At 45.9% G+C, this 19,006-nt stretch overlaps 1 protein-coding gene and 1 non-coding gene across 2 annotated transcripts in view; one reads left to right on the top strand and one right to left on the bottom strand.

Annotated features, from left to right (window-relative positions):
• The window catches only part of RBFOX1 (RNA binding fox-1 homolog 1), a 1,878,609-nt gene extending 1,860,331 nt beyond the window's left edge, over positions 1-18,278 (bottom strand). Inside the window, exon 1 of the mRNA XM_029058016.2 lies at positions 18,176-18,278. The gene's annotated coding sequence lies outside the window, so the exon portion shown is untranslated. The remainder of the gene's footprint in view (positions 1-18,175) is intronic.
• LOC114809848 lies at positions 6,082-6,219 on the top strand. The gene has a single exon (XR_003757622.1). It is a non-coding gene; the product is annotated as a small nucleolar RNA SNORA7 (small nucleolar RNA).
• Positions 18,279-19,006: the final 728 nt, after the last annotated feature.

Consider the following 19,006-nt stretch of genomic DNA (forward strand, 5'->3'; position numbering starts at 1 on the left):
CTTCCCCCCTTCAAAGCCTTACTGAAGGCTCACCTCCTCCAAGAGACCTTCCCAGACTAACTCTCCCTTTTCCTCAGCTTTCTCTCCCCTCTCCATTGCCTTGACTCACTCTCTTTGCTCTACCCCACTTTACCCCCCACAGCACTTGTATATATAATATATACATTCATATCTATAAATCTATGTATTTATATTAATGTCTTTTTACTTGTTTTGATGTGTATATATATTTCCATAATTATATTTATTTATATTGATGCCTGTTTACTTGTTTTGATGTCTGACCCTCCACTTCTAGACTGTAAGCCCAGTGTGGGAAGGGATTGTCACTCTTTATTGCCAAATTGTACTTTCCAAGCCCTTAGTACAGTGCTCTGCATACAGTAAGCACTCAATAAATACAATCGAATGATTGAATGAATGAACTCCTTAGGGATCCTGGCTGCCATTCGGGGCATTAGTACGTGTACTGCTAAAGTGAATAAAATTGACATGCACACCTACTGGACTTCTTTACTTTCATTTAAGCTATTCTAAAAAAGGGTACAATCGATCCATCAATCCTAATTATTGAGCACTGACTCTGTGCAGAACATTGTAATAGGAGTATACGACATAACAGTGTCGGTAGACATGATCCTCGCATACAAAGAAAAGCAGCATGGCCTAGTGGAAAGAGCATGGGCCTGGGAGTCAGAGAATCCGGGTTCTAATCCCAGCTCAATCACTTGTCTGCTGTGTAACATTGGACAAGTTACTTCTCTGTGCATCAGCTACCTCATATGTAAAAGGGGGATTAAGATCATGAGCCCCATGTGAAACATGGGCCATGTCCAATTCGTATCTACCACAGCACTTAGGACAGTGCTTGGCACTTAAGCATTCAACAGATACCATTAAAAAAAGGGGAGTTTATGGGCTTGCAACTAAATCTAATGCCTAGTTTAGGTGTTTTCCTATAAAGGCCTCCATTCTCAACTCTGATAGGTAATACCTGGGAATGTGTTTCCCATTGTTAAGATCAACTAATACTATATTTATCAAATAGAAACTCCTTACCACTGGCTTTAAAGCACTCAATCAGCTCACTCCATCCTACTTCACCTCACTGATTTACTACAGCCCAGCCCGCACACTCTGCTTCTTTAGCCCTAGCTTACTCATTGTGCCTTGATCTCATCTATCTCACCACCAGCCTTTTCCCAAGTCCTTGCCTTAGTCTGGCACTCCCTCCCCCTCCATATATACCAGACCACCACTGTCTCCACTTTCAAAGCATTTTTAAGGTCACATCTCCTCCTAGAGGCCTTCCCCGATGAAGTCCTTTTCCCTGGCTCGCTTTCCCTTCTGCAGCATCTATGAACTTGGATCTGTGACCTTTGAACATTTGATATTCATCCCACCCCCAACCACATAGCACTTATCTTTAAATTACATGTTTTAAATTACTTATTTATTCATATTAATGTCCATCTCCCCTGTAGACTGTTAGCCCATTTTGGTCAGGGAACGTGTCTGCCAATTCGAGGAGCAGTATGGCTCACTGGAAAGAGCCTGGGCTTGGGAGTCAGAGGTCATGGGTTCGACTCTGGGCTCTGCTGCTTGACCGTGGGCAAGTTACTTAACTTCTCTGTGTCTCAGTTACCTCATCTGTAAAATAGGGATGAAGACTATGAGCCCTACGTGGGATAACCTGATTACCTTGTATCTACCCCAGCACTTAGAACAGTGCTTAACACATAGTAAGTACTTAACAAATACCAACATTATTATTATTATTATTATTGTTCTGTTGTATTGAACTCTACCAAGTGCTTAGTACTGTGATGTGCACATAGTAAGCACTCAATAAATACCATTGACTGAAGGATTGATTTTCAGCAGCAAACTGAAGCTTAGTTAGCTGGGAATCTTGGAAAAGTTCTAAGCAGAATATGTTGAGCAAAGTTTCAGTAACTGGCCTTCGTATCGTGTTAGCCTGTCATGCTGACACTGCTGGTGTTGGAATCAAAAACCAATTGGTGTATGGAGCCATTCATGTACTGATGAGGCAAGTGCTTAGCTGGCTAACAGTTTTGTGCATTCATGATGGCTCATCGTCTTCCGTATGGTTGCAAGAGATGGGCCTAGCATAGAAGACATATCCGGTTTTGGGCAGTATCTCTCTAGTCTGCAAGCTCGTTGTGGGCAGGGAATTTGCCATTTATTGTTAGATTTTACTCTTCCAAGTGCTTAGTACAATGCTCTGCCCACAATAAGTGCTCAATAAATATGAATGAATGAATTCAACATTGAATGACAAGGCAAACTGATCCACAATCAATCAATCAATGAGTGCTTTCTTGGTATAGAACACCGAACTATGTGCTTGGGAGAGTACAATACAATAGAGTTGTTAGCTCTGATTCTTGACCACTAGGAGCTTACAACTGCAAGGGAAGGCAGACATTAAAATAGATCAGGGATAGGGGAAATAGTAAAGTATAAGAATAATAAGAATTATAAGAATATAATTGTGTGGTTGGGGCGAGTTTCAAATGGCTTAAAAGAGGTGAGGATACCATGAGGACAAATGCATACATATTTATGTACATACAATAGCACCATCCTCAAAAACGAAAACAAATATAGAAAATATTTCAGTTTTGAACACTTTGTTAATGATTACAAGAACTTATCCACATGTGTAAGTGTGGCTCTGCGACTGAAAAGATGTATGTATGACTGACGAATCAGGAATACCCCTACTTCTGAACTACCACAATACAGGAAATCTGAAGCTGCACCATGCACTAACTGATGATATGGCCCAAGACCAGTGAGTCCCACCTGATGTTGCACCTTCTAAAAGGAATAATAATTAATAATTATGGTACTTGTTAAAAATTTATTATGTGCCAAGCAGTGTTCTAAATGCTGGGGTAGATACAAGTTAATCAGGTTGGACACAGTTCCTGTTCCACATGGGCTCACATTCTTAATCCCTGTTTTACAGATGTGGTAACTGAGGCGCAGAGAAGTTAAGTGACTTGCCCAAGGTCATACCGCAAACAAGTGGCAGACCTTGGATTAAAACTCAGGTCCTTCTGGCTCCCAGGACTGTGCTTAGTCACACTGCTTCTCTGCTCACTCATTGCAGGGAATCCCACTCCCTTCCTCCCCACCTTACTTCTCCGACTCCTCTCGGGACACAAATTAGAAGTCTTCTCCTCAGCTTTCCCTGAAAGCAGCATTGAATTAAGGTGCAACAGAAGTGTTGTCTAAATCCAGATTAAAAATATCTGCCCTTCTACATCACCCTGATTCTGTGATGCGGGACAGATTTCAAAGAATAAATAGACCAGGAAGCCACCATCTTTGACAATGGTTTCAACATGGTGGGGAAACACCCTATTCCTGTTAGAGAGCTGTCATCAGCGAGTCGGAGAGTCTAGCTCAAGAAGCTGTGGGGACCGTTGTCTACATCACCCCTGGGGAATCAGTCAACCAATCATTTCTTTTGAGCACATATTATGTGCAGAGCACTGTGCTAATCACTTGGGATAGAGTATAACAAAGTCTGGCACTATCATTATTGTGCTGCAATTTGGACTGAAGCTATTACAGGTAGCACATGGGTAACTATATTCTTCAGGAATCAATCTATTCATCAGAAGTATTTATTGAGTTCCTAGTTCATGCAGTGCACTATATTAAGTACTTGGAAAAGTTACAGTAAAAGCAAAAGACATCAACCATTATCTCAAAAGCCTTAAAGTCAAATCGGGGACACAGACAGACAAAAATTCCTCACAGACAGTCAGATGGGAGAGTGAACAAAGGTAACAGTAGTTTCTTGAGTGAGCCTGCATGTACTTTCTCCCCCATTGGATTATAAATTCCTTGAGGGCAGGGAATATATATTATTGCTATGCTTGTACACTCTAAAGCATGTAGTACACTGCTTAGAATGCAGAAGGTTCTCAGTAACTGACATTTGTAGAGATGAATGAATAAATGAAAAAATAAGTAGTGTACCTAAATAGAAATATGGTAAGCACTGTTGCTAAGGGTGGCTATTGAGGTGATATGACATGGGAAGGGGAAAATAAATCAGGGGCTACTTCCCAGAGAAGGGCTTACAGAAGGGCTTTGAAGATGGAGAAGGCTGTGGATCTGGTGGATAGATCAGGCAAGGAGTTCCAGGGAGGGATTTGGTAGCTCAGTATGTCAATCCACTTATATTGTATCTACCTCAGCCCTTAATAATAATAATGTTGGCATTTGTTAAGTGCTTACTGTGTGCAAAGCACTGTTCTTAGTGCTGGGGAAGATACAAGGTGATCAAGTTGTCCCACGTGGGGCTCACAGTCTTCATCCCCATTTTACAGATGAGGGAACTGAGGTCCAGAGAAGTGAAGTGACTTGCCCAAAGTCACACAGTTGACAAGTGGCCAAGCTGGGATTTGAACCATTATCTCTGACTCCCCAGCCCAGGCTCTTTCCACTGAGCCATGTTGCTTCTCTACACTCTTAGTACAGTGCTTGGCAAGAAGAGAGCACCTAAAAACTGCTGCTACTAAAGCTATAATTACTGTTATTAGCTGATGAGGAAAGAGGTTGGAGGCAGAAAGATGGTGAGAAGATTGCATTCTAATAATGAGTTTAAACCAGCATGATAGTGGGAAGTGAAAGGGCGGAACCTGGAAATACGGTGGATGCAAAATGTCAGGACCTAGTGACAGTTCACATGGGAGAGTTAAACGGAGTTGAATGGACACCAAAGCAATTTGGAGGAGGGAGAGGGTTTAAGTAGAAAGATGAGCGGTTCAGTTTTAACCAGTACCCAGAGATCCTAACCAGAAATGCTAAAATAAAGTGTTAGTTGCCACAGGGTCTATCACCATACATGGGGCTTCTTGGAAGTTAAGCTTCTTGGAAGTCCTGTGGCACTACTTTAGGTGTGTTTTTTTTTTTTTATGACAGGGAGGGGTTGGGGTTTTTTTAATGGTTTCCATTAAGTATTTACTCATTTAATCATTCAATCCTATTTATAAAACACTGCGGAGCAGCAGCGTGGCTCAGTGGAAAGAGCACAGGCTTGGGAGTCAGAGGTCATGGGTTTGAATCCCAGCTCTGCCACTTGTCATTTGGGTGACTGTGGGCAAGTCACTTCACTTCTCTGTGCCTCAGTTACCTCATCTGTAAAACAGGGATTAAGACTGTGAGCCTCATGTGGGACAACTTGATTACCCTGTATCTAACCCAGCGCTTAGAACAGTGCTGTGCACATAGTAAGTGCTTAACAAATACCAACATTATTATTATTACTATTACTGTGTGCAGAGCATTGTACTAAGCAACTGGGAAAGTACAATGCAACAATAAACAGTGACAATCCCTACCCACAATGAGCTCACAGTCTAGGGGTGGGGGAGACAGATAATACAAATAAATAAAATTACAGATACATACATAAGTACTGTGGGGCTGGGAGGTGGGGGGAAGAGCAAAATGAGCAAGTCAGGGTGATGCTGAAGGAAGAGGGATATAAAGAAAGGCAGGACTCAGTCTGAAAAGGCCTCTTGGAGGAGATGTGCCTTTAATCAGGCTTTGAAGAGGGTAAGAGTAATTGTCTGGCAGATTTGAGGAGGGAAGGTGTTCCAGGCCAAAGGCAAGACGTGGGCCAGGGATCAGAGGTGAGACTGGGAAGATTGAGGCACAGTGAGAAGTTTAGAACAAGAAGAGTGAAGTATGCAGGCTGGGTTGTAGAAGGAGAGACGTGAGGTTAGGTAGGAGGGGATGAGGTGAAATAGAAGGGGATGAGGTAAGATAGGAGGGGGCAAGGTGATGGAGGGTTTTAAAACCAATGGTGAGGAGTATTTATTTGTTGCGGCAGTAGAGAGGCAACCACTGAAGATTTCTGAGGAGGGACGTGACATGTTCTGAACATTTTTGTAGAAAGATGATCAGGGCAGCAGAGTGAAGTATGGACTGGAGTGGGGAGAGAGAGGAAGTTGCAAGGTCATCAAGGAAGCTGATGCAGTAATCCAGGCTGGATAGGATGAGTGTGTGTATTGACGCCATAGCAATTTGGATGGCCCCCTCTCAGGGTCACACCTGGAGAATTTCCAGTACTCTACCAGTCTTGACTACGGGAGGGAGAGTCAAACAGAGGCCTGTCCATTCCATTCCTAGCTTGGGCAGTGGTTAGCCAGTGGAAGGCAATCTGCTACAAGTCAAAACTCACCATGCTGGGCAAGAGGGACATGGGAGGAAGTCGAGGGCAGAGACTCAAGTTGACTGGAGGCAATGGTAAACCACTTCTGCATTTTTACCAAGAAAACTCTATGGATACACTACCAGAACAACTCAGATGGAGGTGAGGCATTCTGGGAGTAATGTGCCCTTGGTGTCACTATGGTTCGGAGATGACTAGACAGCATAAGACAACAGTTTGGATGGAGAGGAAGGGGCAGATTTTAGCAATGTTGTGTGGGTGGGACACTGACAGGATTTGGTGACAGACTGAATATGTAGGTTGAATGAGAGAGAGGAGTCAAGGAAAATGCCAAGGTTAGAGGCTTGTGAGACAGGAAAGATGATGGTGTTGTCTACACTGATGGTAAAGTCAGGGAGAAGAATTTGGGTGGGAAGATAAGGAGCTCTGTTTTGGATAAGTTAGGTTTGAGGTGAAAGGAGGACATCCAAATAGAAATGTCTTGAAGGCAGGAGGAGATGTGAGCCTGGAGAGAGGGAGAAAGATTAGGGAAGGAGATGTAAAATTAGGTATCTTTGGCATAGAGGTGGTAGTTGAAGTCATGGGAGTGAATGAGTTCTCCAAGAGAATGAGTGTAGATGAAGAATAGAAGGGGACCCAGAACTGAATCTCGAGGGACCCCCACAGTTAGGGGGTAGGTGGCAGAGTAGAAGCCCATGAAAAACACTGAGAATGAATGGCCAGAGAGATAAGAGGTGAACCAGAAGAGAATGGAGTCAGTGAAGCCAAGGTTAGATAAAATATTGGGGAGAGGGGATGGTCCAAAGTCTTGAAGGCAGCTGAGAGGTTGAGGAGGATTAGGATGGAGTAGAAGCCATTGGATTTGTCATAAAGGAGATCCACTGGTGACTTTTGAGAGGGTGGTTTCTATGGAAGCCAGATTGGAGGGGGTCCACGAGAAAATTGGAGGAGAAGAATTTGAGACAACAGGTGTAAATTACTCACTGGAGGAGTCTGGAGAGGAATTGAGGAGGGTGATGGCACGATAACTGGAAGGAGCTGTGGGGTCAAGAGAGGGGTTTTTTTTTAGAAAAGGGGAGACATGGGATATTTGAAGGCAGTAGGGAAGAAGCTATTGGAGAGTCAATGGTTGAAGATGGCTGTTACTGTGGGAACAAGGGAGGGGGCTAGAGTTTTTATAAGGTGCGAAGGAATAGGGTCCAGTATGCATGTGGAGTGGGTGGCATTTGAGAGGAGGCAGGAGATCTCCTCTGGAGATATTGCTGGGAAGGATGGGAAAGCTGAAGAGGATGCCGGAGGGTGGAGAGACTGAGGAGGAGCAGGACAGGTTTTAGGGAGCTCACACTTGATGGTGTTCAATTTTCTTAATAAAGTAGATGGCCAGGTCATTGGGTGCAAGGGATAGGGAAGGTGGTGAGACAGGAGACCTGAGGAAGGAGTTAAATGTTTGGAACAACTGGTGAGGGCAGTGGGCATGGGTATCAATAAAAGAAAAAAATAGAGGCGAGGGCAGCATTAAAGCATGCAAGGATAAACTTGAAGTGGACAAAGTCAGCTTGATATTTAGATTTCTGCCCACAACCTTCTGTGGTTCGAGCACAGGAGTAAAGGAGGTGGACTGTGCAGGTGACCCAGGGCTCAAAAACTGTTCTAAGCACAGGGATAGATGCAAGTTAATTAGGTTGGACACAGTCCCTGTCCCATCTGGGGCTCACTGTTTAAGTAGGAGGGAGAACAGCAGAACTGAAGCATTGAGAAGTTAAGCAACTTGCCCAAGGTCACACAGCAACTGGCACATTTGGGATTAGAACCCAGGCCTTCTGACTCCAAGGCCTATACTCTTTCCATTAGCCAATGCTGCTTCCGCAGGCCACGCTGCTTCTCCCTATAATGAAGAAGATCATTTGGTTTCCTCCTTGCTTATGGATTCTACTCATAGATATCATCAGATATGATTGTTTCACCATTGTTCATGGCTTTGACGGTGACAGTGACTTCAAAAGTCAGAACTAAGGCCATCCTCTTACATTTCGGCTGCTATACCTATAGTTCTGGAGATCACTTCAAATAAAATCCATTTTAGCTGCCTGTTAAGTCTTTCCACTTGGGGGCAGATGGAAGAGACGATGTGGGAAGAGAAGACAGAATGATTAGTAGGCCCTCCTTGAGTCTTGGTAAGGGACGGTACATATTGGAAAAATGGGATAGCGTGTCTTTTCTAGGCACCCTTTGGGCTCTTTTCTTCTACCTCCAGGACTTTCTTTCACCATGATCCCAAAATCCCTGTCGAGGGATCATGGACTTCTTCTAAGTCTCCCAGATAATGAAGAGGATACAATTAATCCCAAACTCACCACATCACAGAGCTTTAATACTTGAAAAATTGTGCAGGATGGCCAAATAGCTTTGTGATCACTGCCACGGAGTATGAAACTCAGCAGTGTGTTTTAGGTCACTTCCATAGAGCATTCAGGCTCTGACATTCTGCTAAACTTAACTTTATCCATAATTTTGGGAAATGTGTGACAAAACAGTTAACAACCTTTCAAACATGATCTAATCTGCTTTTAAAGAAGTCTGACGGCTTTTGCATTACATTTTTTTTTCAGTTCCAGAAAGTCACTTCTCTAAAAGGAAGCATATTAACTGTGATGATCTAATTTTTAAAAACGTTCAGTTCACCCTTTTTCAACTCTAAATAATTTACACAATGACCATCTATAAGCAAGCAGTGCAGTGATGTACAAATGGAAATCTTCAAGATTTACATAAAAGCAAACCAGACACATACGATGTTTATAATTATTATCAATCTTTCCTCACATCAACTTTTAATTTCACAAAAAATATTATATAAGTTAATATTCCTGGCAGTTATTAATAGTCCAACAATGCCATGATTTTGAAAAGTTTATTTTGAACAAGGAAATGTAAGCTTTTAAATCATTCAAAATCATGTAAAAATGATTTAAAATAGAAAATTGAAAATCATGACTAGGGGAAAGTCAAAATTCTATCATACCTTTAAAGCAAAGTAAAGCTCTGCTGGTCATAGGTATCCAGAAAATGTCATTCTTCAACTTCTCTCGATATATATTACTGTGGGTGGATCTTGATATAATTTTACTATGGATACTAATGAACCCTACTGAAAAAATTAAATGACAAGAACACACTGACATCTGCTGGCATTTTATAAACATTTTTTTGGACTAGCATTTGGTATTGTCAGTCTGCTTTAAATACTCTCATGCAGTAGGCCAGAGTCATGGCCTAGCTACTGAATAGCCCATATATCATCACCTTAGGCAGAAAAGGCAATGTTCATAAACAAAGTTCAGAAATATCTTTATCTCTCAGACTAAGGGCAAGGTATCTCTGGTGTTAGGAACAATGGTTTTTAATAATAATAATAATAATGTTGGTATTTGTTAAGCGCTTACTATGTGCCGAGCACTGTTCTAAGCGCTGGGGTAGACATAGGGGAATCAGGTTGTCCCACGTGGGGCTCACAGTCTTAATCCCCATTTTACAGATGAGGGAACTGAGGCACGGAGAAGTTAAGTGACTTGCCCACAGTCACACAGCCGACAAGTGGCAGAGCTGGGATTCGAACTCATGAGCCCTGACTCCAAAGCCCGTGCTCTTTCCACTGAGCCACGCTGCTTTTACTGTCTCCTTGCCTAACTCTTCATCTCTACAGCCCTCAGGTGCATGTCCTTAATTAATTTATTTATATTAATGCCTATCTCTCCCTTTAGCTCATTGTGGGAAAGGAATGTGCCTACCAACTATGTAATACTGTATTCTCCCAAGCACTTAGTACAGCGCTCTGCATACAAAAAGTGCTCAATAAATATGATTGATTCAAAATAATCTTTGTTCAAGAACCATTTCTGTGATTTTTGTCTGGGGAACTGATAAGGTATCCCACCATCTTTCCATACTGGTTTTGGAGAAGATAAACACCTGACACTTCAACATCCAAAACTGAGACAAGACTGTATATATTTTCGTTACCCTATTTATTTTGTTAATGAATTGTACATCGCCTTGATTCTATTTAGTTGCCATTGTTTTTACGAGATGTTCTTCCCCTTGACGCTGTTTAGTGCCATTGTTCTTGTCTGTCTGTCTCCCCCGATTAGACTGTAAGCCCGTCAAACGGCAGGGACTGTCTCTATCTGTTGCCGACTTGTTCATCCCAAGCGCTTAGTACAGTGCTCTGCACATAGTAAGCGCTCAATAAATACTATTGAATGAATGAATGAAAGTTTACTCCTAAAGCGCTGATCTCTCCCTCTGTCTTCTCCTCCTCCCTAATTTTGGCAGTGTGACATAAGGAGAAGGGAAGACTGGGTCATCAGAACTGAAGAGGCAGCACAGATGGAAAACACTGTTGGTTGCCAGGACTTACAGAAAGAAGCAAATAGATGTATCGCACAGGTGAGCAAGTATTTGCTCGAAGGATACTTCTTAACCTTTAGTTAGCTGCTGAAAGCTGACACATGAAATACTTTATTTTCAGAGTATCAATGAATTAAATTGTTGTAACATGTATTGTGCTCATAATATTAACTGTGGTATTTATAAAGTATTCACTATATTCCAAGCACCATATTAAGAGACTGGGATGAATACAAGGTATTCAGATGAGAAAGAATCCCTATTTCTCATGGTGTTCACAGTCTAAGTAGTAAGAGGGAGAAGAGGTAATGAATCCCCATTTTACAGATGAGGAAACTGAGGCTCAGATAAATCAAGTGACTTACCCAGGATTACACAGAAGACAAGTGACAGAGCTGGGATTAGAAGCCAAGTCTTGTAACCCCCGGCCTGTCTTCTTCCCACTAGGCCAAACTGCTTCTTAAGAATGCCAAGAACATTGCAGGTCACTTTCGCACATATTTAGGCACTTCAAAACATATAATGATGTGGCATAATATACAGCTTTATTTTGCTAGGCACAGTGGGGTGTCAGGCAAATTCGACTGATGGGCTATCTGGGACCTTTGGACTAAATTTTGCCCACACCTGATGGGGACTGGGAGCCTGTTATGGGCAGGGATTTTCTCTATTTGTTGCTGAATTGTACTTCCCAAGCACTTAGTACAGTGTACTGCACACAGTAATTGCTCAATAAATACAACTGAATGAATGAATGGAAAGGTTGCTCTGATCTATAAATTGTAACTTTCGAAACCAGCTGAAAAAAAAAAAGAGAACAGAATGGCCAAAATAATATTGCCAGACTTACTTCTGGTACCATGTGGGTAAAAAACAAACAAACAAGAAACCCAACATAAAAAACAGTTGTTTTTACACAAGAAATACATTAAGGATCTATTCTATTTGACACTCTGTCTACAGGATAGCCACAAAGGATGTTGGGAAGAAGCGTGTGATGATCTCCCACCTCAAATTCTGTCAAATGATTATGATTGTTCCACACTGCACCTTCCCCCTACAACCCTAATTTTATCCAAACCCATTTAGAAGCTAGGTAAAAAAGTGTTTCCATTTATTTTGACCCTGTCACAAGTCAATCAAATCAACAGCATTTACTGAGAACCTACCATGTGTGGACCACTGGATTAAGCACTTGTGAAAATATAAGAGAGTAAGTACGAAGATCCTGGCTCTCAAGGAGCTTGCAGGCGTGTCTGTGTTCACAGTCACATATGGAAGAGTGCATGCTTACTTTATCATGATTTTGTTATATGGAGATTAGGACAAATGGAAAATTAAACTCTCCACCACTGGCAACCCTTTTTTAAAAAGTTCCAAGCAACTTTGCAAGAAAGCTTAGGTATCTACAGCCTCCAGCTAGAGTTGCTAGGGCCCCTCCTCTCCTGCATAAAGAAACATATGAAGGGCATATGATATGTGCCCTTATCTTTTTTAGGGTTTCCCCACCCCAACCTTGGCCAGTACCCATCACAACAAGGACCACCTGCAATGGCCAGTGGTTAGCATTCTAGCAGGAGTCCAGAGGTAGCATATTCCGTGGAACGGAAAACTACATTTTGGGTCCACAACCCGTAAGGGGAATATCTCTCCTAGGGACACAGGGAGGGCACTCAAATGTTGAATCGGCATTCTGCACTGCTCTGTCAGTTTTAATATTGAGTGTAACAAATTAGAACTTCTTTCTGCCAGTCAATCAGATACACTGCATATGGTAGCTGTCAAGATAATTTTGCAGTCACCAGTCTTTGCTAGGCCATTTTCCTCCACGTGAGCTATTGGTCTACTTGGGGCTTGTGTTGTTTTCTGCACAATACGCTCCACCCCTCTTTCTGTCCCTGGTAAGAGAGAGGGTATCATATTCAAGAGGGCACTTCATGGTATACTGGAATTTTCACACTTGCCAAGGATCTTATGCTAATCTCTTTTCCAAGATAGTGTCACAGTCTCGGCAAGAGAAAAACAAAAACTACTCTACTCTTCATGTTCGGCTTCTGAATCACAGAACAAAGGGAAAAAAAATGGAACAGGTAAAAAGGGCCACCTCTAAGAAATATGCACACACAGCACTCCACCGCGTGATCTATTATGTCTGCAAAGGTCTAATTTTGTCCTCAGGAAAATGAAAAGTGAAGCTGATTCAGATTATTATGATTAAATGGAGTGCACAACAATCTAGAGACTGCACTTTAAATGGTTGTCACAAAAACAGAAGTCTTGAGCCTATTATTCACAGGAGCGCTACAGATAGTAGAGATCAGGGTTCTGAACACACTAATCATTTTTATCCACAGAGAGCTCCGTTCCTGGAAATTGTGACTGAGGCCACTCAGCTGCTCCCTGGGCTTGCTGAGAAGAGCATGTGTTTCTCCCAGGTCTGTTGCTGGAGGAATGCGATTAACATGTGGCTTGTCAGGGCCAGCCAGCCCAGAAATCAAATACAAGTATTGTGTGTGCGGTGATACGCGAGTCTTTTGGGTACCAAGTGCCGAGAAAAAGACCGAGCGCTCGGCAAGCCTTTAAACTGATAATCGACGGTGCCCCCCACCCCTGACGGAGGCTATAAGATTCTGTGTCCTTAGCAGAGTGATTTCTATTAAATCCAGCAGAGAAATGGCAGAAGCCAATCACCATTACGTGGGGAAGACAATCTCGCTAGTTAAATCAGACAAGAGCAGAGTGGCTGGGCTTTTCATCGTGATTGACAGGCCATCAAACCAGAGGTGGGGAGAAACCTGAATCATCAGATGTCTAAATATTTCCATCAAGACTACCTCCAGATTCAATCTTTGCATGAACAGACAGCAATGGACTACAATTATTGACATTCACAGCTCTCATGGAGCTTCCCACTTAAGTTAATCCTCCGGTCCTTAATGCTCGGCACCTTTTCTCTGGATTCATCGGCGGTTGAAAATATTAGTAAAGACTAAATAATAAAAACAATATTATCTTCATCACAATTTAAAGAAGAATATCCTCTTCAGGTCAAGTCCAGAAGGAAAACTTGCATTTCTGAACACTCACTCACCCACACATTCACACATGCACTCTCACACGTACATGTATGCTTAAGTTTGTTTTCCTTTTTTCCTACCCATTCAAGATAATTGTATCTTAGTTTTAGTTCTGTCTCCCAAGGCTATCATCTCTGGTCTTGAACAGGTGAATCTGCTGCACTTTTTCCCGGACAATAAAGTCATTATTTAATTTCTAAGGTGTTACAGAACTTGCCCTCGTGGATTCTGGGCAGCCTACATCCCAAAATATGTTGCCATGGAGATTAATCAAGTATGACTTTTCTACAGGATATATTTGGAGGGAAATGAACTAGTGAAAGAGATATATTTGTTTTTCCTACTCGATTGAGCAGAACTGGAAGACTTTCTAATCCCACATCCCCCACCCCCCTCAGGACCACCTACCTACCTTGACTGGTACATTTGGGGACCAAAGGAGGAGTGTCCAAGGCCCCAGATCCAGCTTCCATCAGTAAGCAAATAGGCCAGCTGTCTCAGGGAGCACCGTTAGCGAAGGTGGCCATGGGGCAGCCGTGGGGTGGCAGTGGTTAAAAGTTTGGGTGCACTCAATCTCCCTCTGCCTGAGTTGGAAGCAGCCCATGTGTTAGCAGGGACTTGGGCAGGCAGTGCAATAGCCCTGGAGAGGTTGGCATCGGAAGTACCCCCAGAGAAACTGTCTTAATTTAGGTGATCGGGTGGGCACTCTATGACACCATAATGTATGGGAGGGGATAGACGAACACCTGAAGCAGATGCTGCAGGGCCTAGCCACAGACATTCTTTAACTAGGGCTGGAGCTCTCTGGCCACATACCAATGTCATGGAAGAAGCACAGAGAGTGGTCTCGGTCCCCGACAACCTAAGCTAACCTAAAGAAGCAACGGAATCTCCAAGATGTGTCACTTCAGGCCAACCAACAGACACTCCGAGGTGTGTCATTTTAGGCTGGTCCACTCCAAGGGAGTTTAATGGTATTTTAATAATTGTGGCTCTTTTAGGTTTTTTATTTTAATTAACACTTTGATTTTTCTACTTGAGACGCAAGGCAATCCTGGAAAGGGAGCCTCTTAGAAATGGGGAGAAAAGTCCTACCTCCACTGCAAGGAGATGTCTGACTTCTGAAAAATCTTCTGAAAAACTACAATTTTCTACTAAATAACATAAGCCAGACCCAACATAGCCAACTACCTGATGATCTTCAGGAAAATTGACAGATATTAATTTGGAGATGACATTGCCTAAGCCTGGCTCATGCTGTATAACGAAGGCAGCGACTGCTTCCCTGTGTCCTTCAGAGTGTTTTTATTCGTATTTCAATCGTCTTGTTACACACCACTGTGAAATCCCTCTGTCCCCAAAGTATTTTCTGTGTCAAATACAATTTCCCTCTTGGAATGTGTTCATTACTCAACATTTCAGCTTAGAAGACGCAAATAAAATGGTCTAATGTCAGGTGAAATGTCAGACATGCTAATATTAGGCAGACCAAATGCCCTAAAAGTGAAAACAGAATGGAAAAGATTATGAGAAAGGTAAAACAAGATAGTCTTACTTAATTAGTCCCTGCTATATTTCTGTTCCAAAGCAGAGCTACAGAGCTGAATAGAGGCTTGGGCAGGATTCATAGAAAAGATATGGAAAAAACAATTATCTCAAAATTCTCAGTTGAAATCTGCTCAGTTTCACCTTTTTGTGCAATTTCCTGGTAGGAAACCTGAAGATACTAGGCTGATGTTAAAAACACACACAGACACACATACACGCCCCATGCTTTGTGAACATTAAAACGCAACTTTAAATGAAACACAGCTCTTTCCATTTAGTCTTCTGCAGGAGTTCAACAGGGGTCAAGTCGTTGGTTAAAAATGAAGATGATACCTAATTCTATAATCGCCTAACTTTACATTTTGAGATCTGATGGGAGATCTACCCTACACCAGTGCATGAAGTTAGAGCATCGAGGATATCCCGTATAGACACTGTTTGCATCCAAAGAGAGATCCTTACTGTCCTCACTGTGCTGATGGGTTAGTCACAGGGAAATCAATGGGCATTTGGTCTGCCTATTGGTAGTATTTGGTATGCCCTAGAAGTGAGAAGAGAATGGAAAAGATATGCTGATAGTGGATCACCATCTTTGGTTTGGAGAGAAATGGGATTTTCCGATCACTGACCAACAATTCACTCTCTGTGAGAGAGTATGAGGCTGTTACCTTTCCAAGGTTGGCCTACTTAGAAGGTATATGTTTCGAGTGCCTTGCTTCTTTCTCTTTCCCCCTTAATTTTAAAAGAAAATCCCCCTGAATTCAGTGCACCTGCCTGCATCACTCCTCCGAATCAACTCCATGGCCAGGGAGGTCATCCAATCCAGTGGCGAACTTCCTCAAACTTTCAGTGTGCCGCCTTACTTTCTTTCCTTTATTTTCTTTAAGATGGCACAGTCAACACGAGCTGGGCCTCACCTCTGGGGCTTTCCCAAATAGCCTCCAAAGCTCGGTAAAAAATGGCTCTATCGGTCAGGGGACGCGAATGCCTTGGTCCTGCAGCACCGATGGAAATCACCCCCCAGGCCAAGGTCGGAACACCCGTGGGCTAGGCAACTTCAAAATGGGCAGAGGTCCCCTCCCTTCTGGGAGCCCCCTCCTCCTCCTGGCAGCGCTCCGCTCCAGGGCACAGCGCCCTGCACTTTCACCACTGGCGACCTCCCCGGGGGTGGTGGGATGCCCAGGGCTGGTCCCGCCGCCGGGGAAGACGATGCCCCCCTCCTCCTTGACAGGTGGCCGCCCCCCCCCCCCCAGGACCGGCCCAGCTCCGCCCCTCGGGTCAGGTGGAGGGAGGGGTCAGGGGTCCAGGCCCCGGCCGGCCTCGGTGTGGGGGGGACCCTCCTCTCATTCATGCATTCATTCAATAGTATTTATGGAGTGCTTACTATGTGCACAACACTGTACTAAGCGCTCAGAATGGACTCTCCGGACCCCGTCCCCCCGAATCCCCGCCCTGGAAGGAGGAGCCCAGGGGAGAGGGGCCAGGCGGAGGCTGTGATCCCGGCCGTGGCCCCCCGCACGCCCTGGGGGCGGGGCTGACCTAGACACCCCCATCCCGGCCCTCCCGTCCACTCCCCCGAAGTCCGGCCCGGCCGGAACCTGGGCGGACCAGGCTGGGCGGCCTCCGGCAGGGAAGACCATGAGCCCGTCGTAGGGCAGGGATTGTCTCTCTCTGTAGCCGAAATGTCCATTCCAAGCGGTTGATACAGTGCTCTGCACATAGTAAGCGCTCAATAAATACTATTCAATGAATGGATGAAGCCGCTGCCCCCTCTGTGCTCCTGCTCTGCCCCCCGCTCTGCCCACTGCTGTGGCCCCCCAGGGGCTTCCCCTTTGGCTGCCTCGATTTACCTGCAATGAGGATCTTCCTCCTTCCCGCGGGCAGGCAAGGCTCAGCCAGAGCCCCGCACCCCCGGCCGGATCCCGGCGCATCCCCCTGCCTTTCCCAACCCCTTTCCCGGGAAGCCGGCCCCTCCCCCCCCCGGCTTCCCCCCGGGGCCGGGGACAGGTCCGGGAGCGGACCCTGGCAAGGCAGCGTGGCCTCGTGACAAGAGCATGGCCTGGGGAGTCGGGGGACCTGGGTTCTAATCCCGCCTTCGCACTCTCATCTGCTGGGTGACCTGGGGCAAGTCACTTCACTTCTCTGGGCCTCAGTTAGCTCATCTGGAAAAGGGGGATTGAGACTGGGAGCCCCACATGGGACAGGGATTGGGTCCAACTCCAACTTGCATCTCCCTCAGCGCTTAGATCAGTGCTCGGCACACCGTGGCACATAGCGCTCAATAAATACTATTGAATGAAAGAAGCAGCGTGGCTCAGTGGCAAGAGCCCGGGCTTGGGAGTCAGAGGTCACGGGTTCTAAAACGACTCCAGCCACTGATCAGCTGTGTGACTATGGGCAAGTCACTTAACTTCTCTGGGCCTCAGTTAGCTCATCTGTAAATTGGGGATTGAGACTGTGAGCCCCACGAGGGACAACCTGACCCCTTTCTATCCTCTCCAGCGCTTAGAACAGTGCTTTGAGCATAGTAAGCGCCTAACAAATGCCATCATTATTGTGATTAATAGGAAGCCCTTAACCAACACTGTCATTATTATTACAAGTTGAGAGATGAGCAGGGAGAAGGGGCTGAAGCCGCAGGTTGGCAGGTTTGTGGGGAGGGTGGGGGAGGACCCCAGGTGGGGGTGGGCGCAGGGGTGGGCGCAGGGGTGGCGCTTCCCTCCCCCTCCCCCGCTGTAGCGCGGCCCTGGGCACCGCCCTCCCTCCTCGACCCTCTCCGGGGGTGTCGGGCAGACGCCGGCTGCCCCAGGACGGGGTGCGGGGTGCTGGGTGCGGGGTGCTGGGTGCGGGGTCCCCTCTCGTCCTCCGCTCCTCCCCTCCCTCCTCCCCCATCCCGCACCGCTGGGCTCCCGGCCGGACTCACCATCAGCCGGGGGGCGTCTCCGGGGGCACGTGCTTCTCTGGCTCCGCCGGGAACTTGGGAGGGCTGGTCCCGCCCCGACCCCCGGACCCCCGGCCCGCCCCGACCCCCGGACCCCGGACCCCCGGGGGGGGGCGGCGGTTATCGGGGAGGGGGCACGGCCGGCCCGCTCCTCCTGGGTGCCGGGAATCCCGGCCGCCTGGGGTCCGCTGCTCCCAGTCCCGGGCCGAGCGACTCCTCCTCCTCCTCCTCCTCCTCCTCCTCCTCCTCCTCCTCCTCCTCCTCCTCCTCCTCTTCTTCCCCCTCCTCGTCCCTTCTCTGCCCCCGCGGAGGGAAGGCGACCGGCACCCGCCCTTACTCTTCCCCCGCCGGGGCCTGAGACCCCCGCCTCTTCCTCCTCCTCCTCCTCCTCCTCTAGGTACGAGGTGTCCGCTCTTCTCGTCCTCCTCTACTCTTCTCCTCCTCCTTTACAATACGAGCTGTCCGTTCTCCTCCTCCTCCTCTAGATTTGAGGTGTCCGCTCTTCTCCTCCTCCTTTCCAATACCGGGTGCCCGGTCTCCTCCTCCTCTACAATACGAGGTGTCCGCTCTCCTCCTCCTCCTCCTCTAGGTTCGATGTGTCCGTTGTCCTCCTCCTCCTCCTCCTCCTCCTCCTCCTCCTCCTCCTCCTCCTCCTCCTCCTCCCCCTTGTGGAGCAGGTGCGGGTCTCCGATGTCCCGCCGCTCTAGGTGCGGGTGGTTGGGCGGAGGGCGCGCACCTCTCCGGGCTGCAGATTTGGGGCTCCGGCTCCGTCCTGCCTCCCTTCGCCGGATCGCGCCCCGGACCCCTTCCTCC

This window comes from Ornithorhynchus anatinus, chromosome 2, assembly GCF_004115215.2.
Source record: "Ornithorhynchus anatinus isolate Pmale09 chromosome 2, mOrnAna1.pri.v4, whole genome shotgun sequence".
NCBI lineage: Eukaryota > Metazoa > Chordata > Mammalia > Monotremata > Ornithorhynchidae > Ornithorhynchus > Ornithorhynchus anatinus.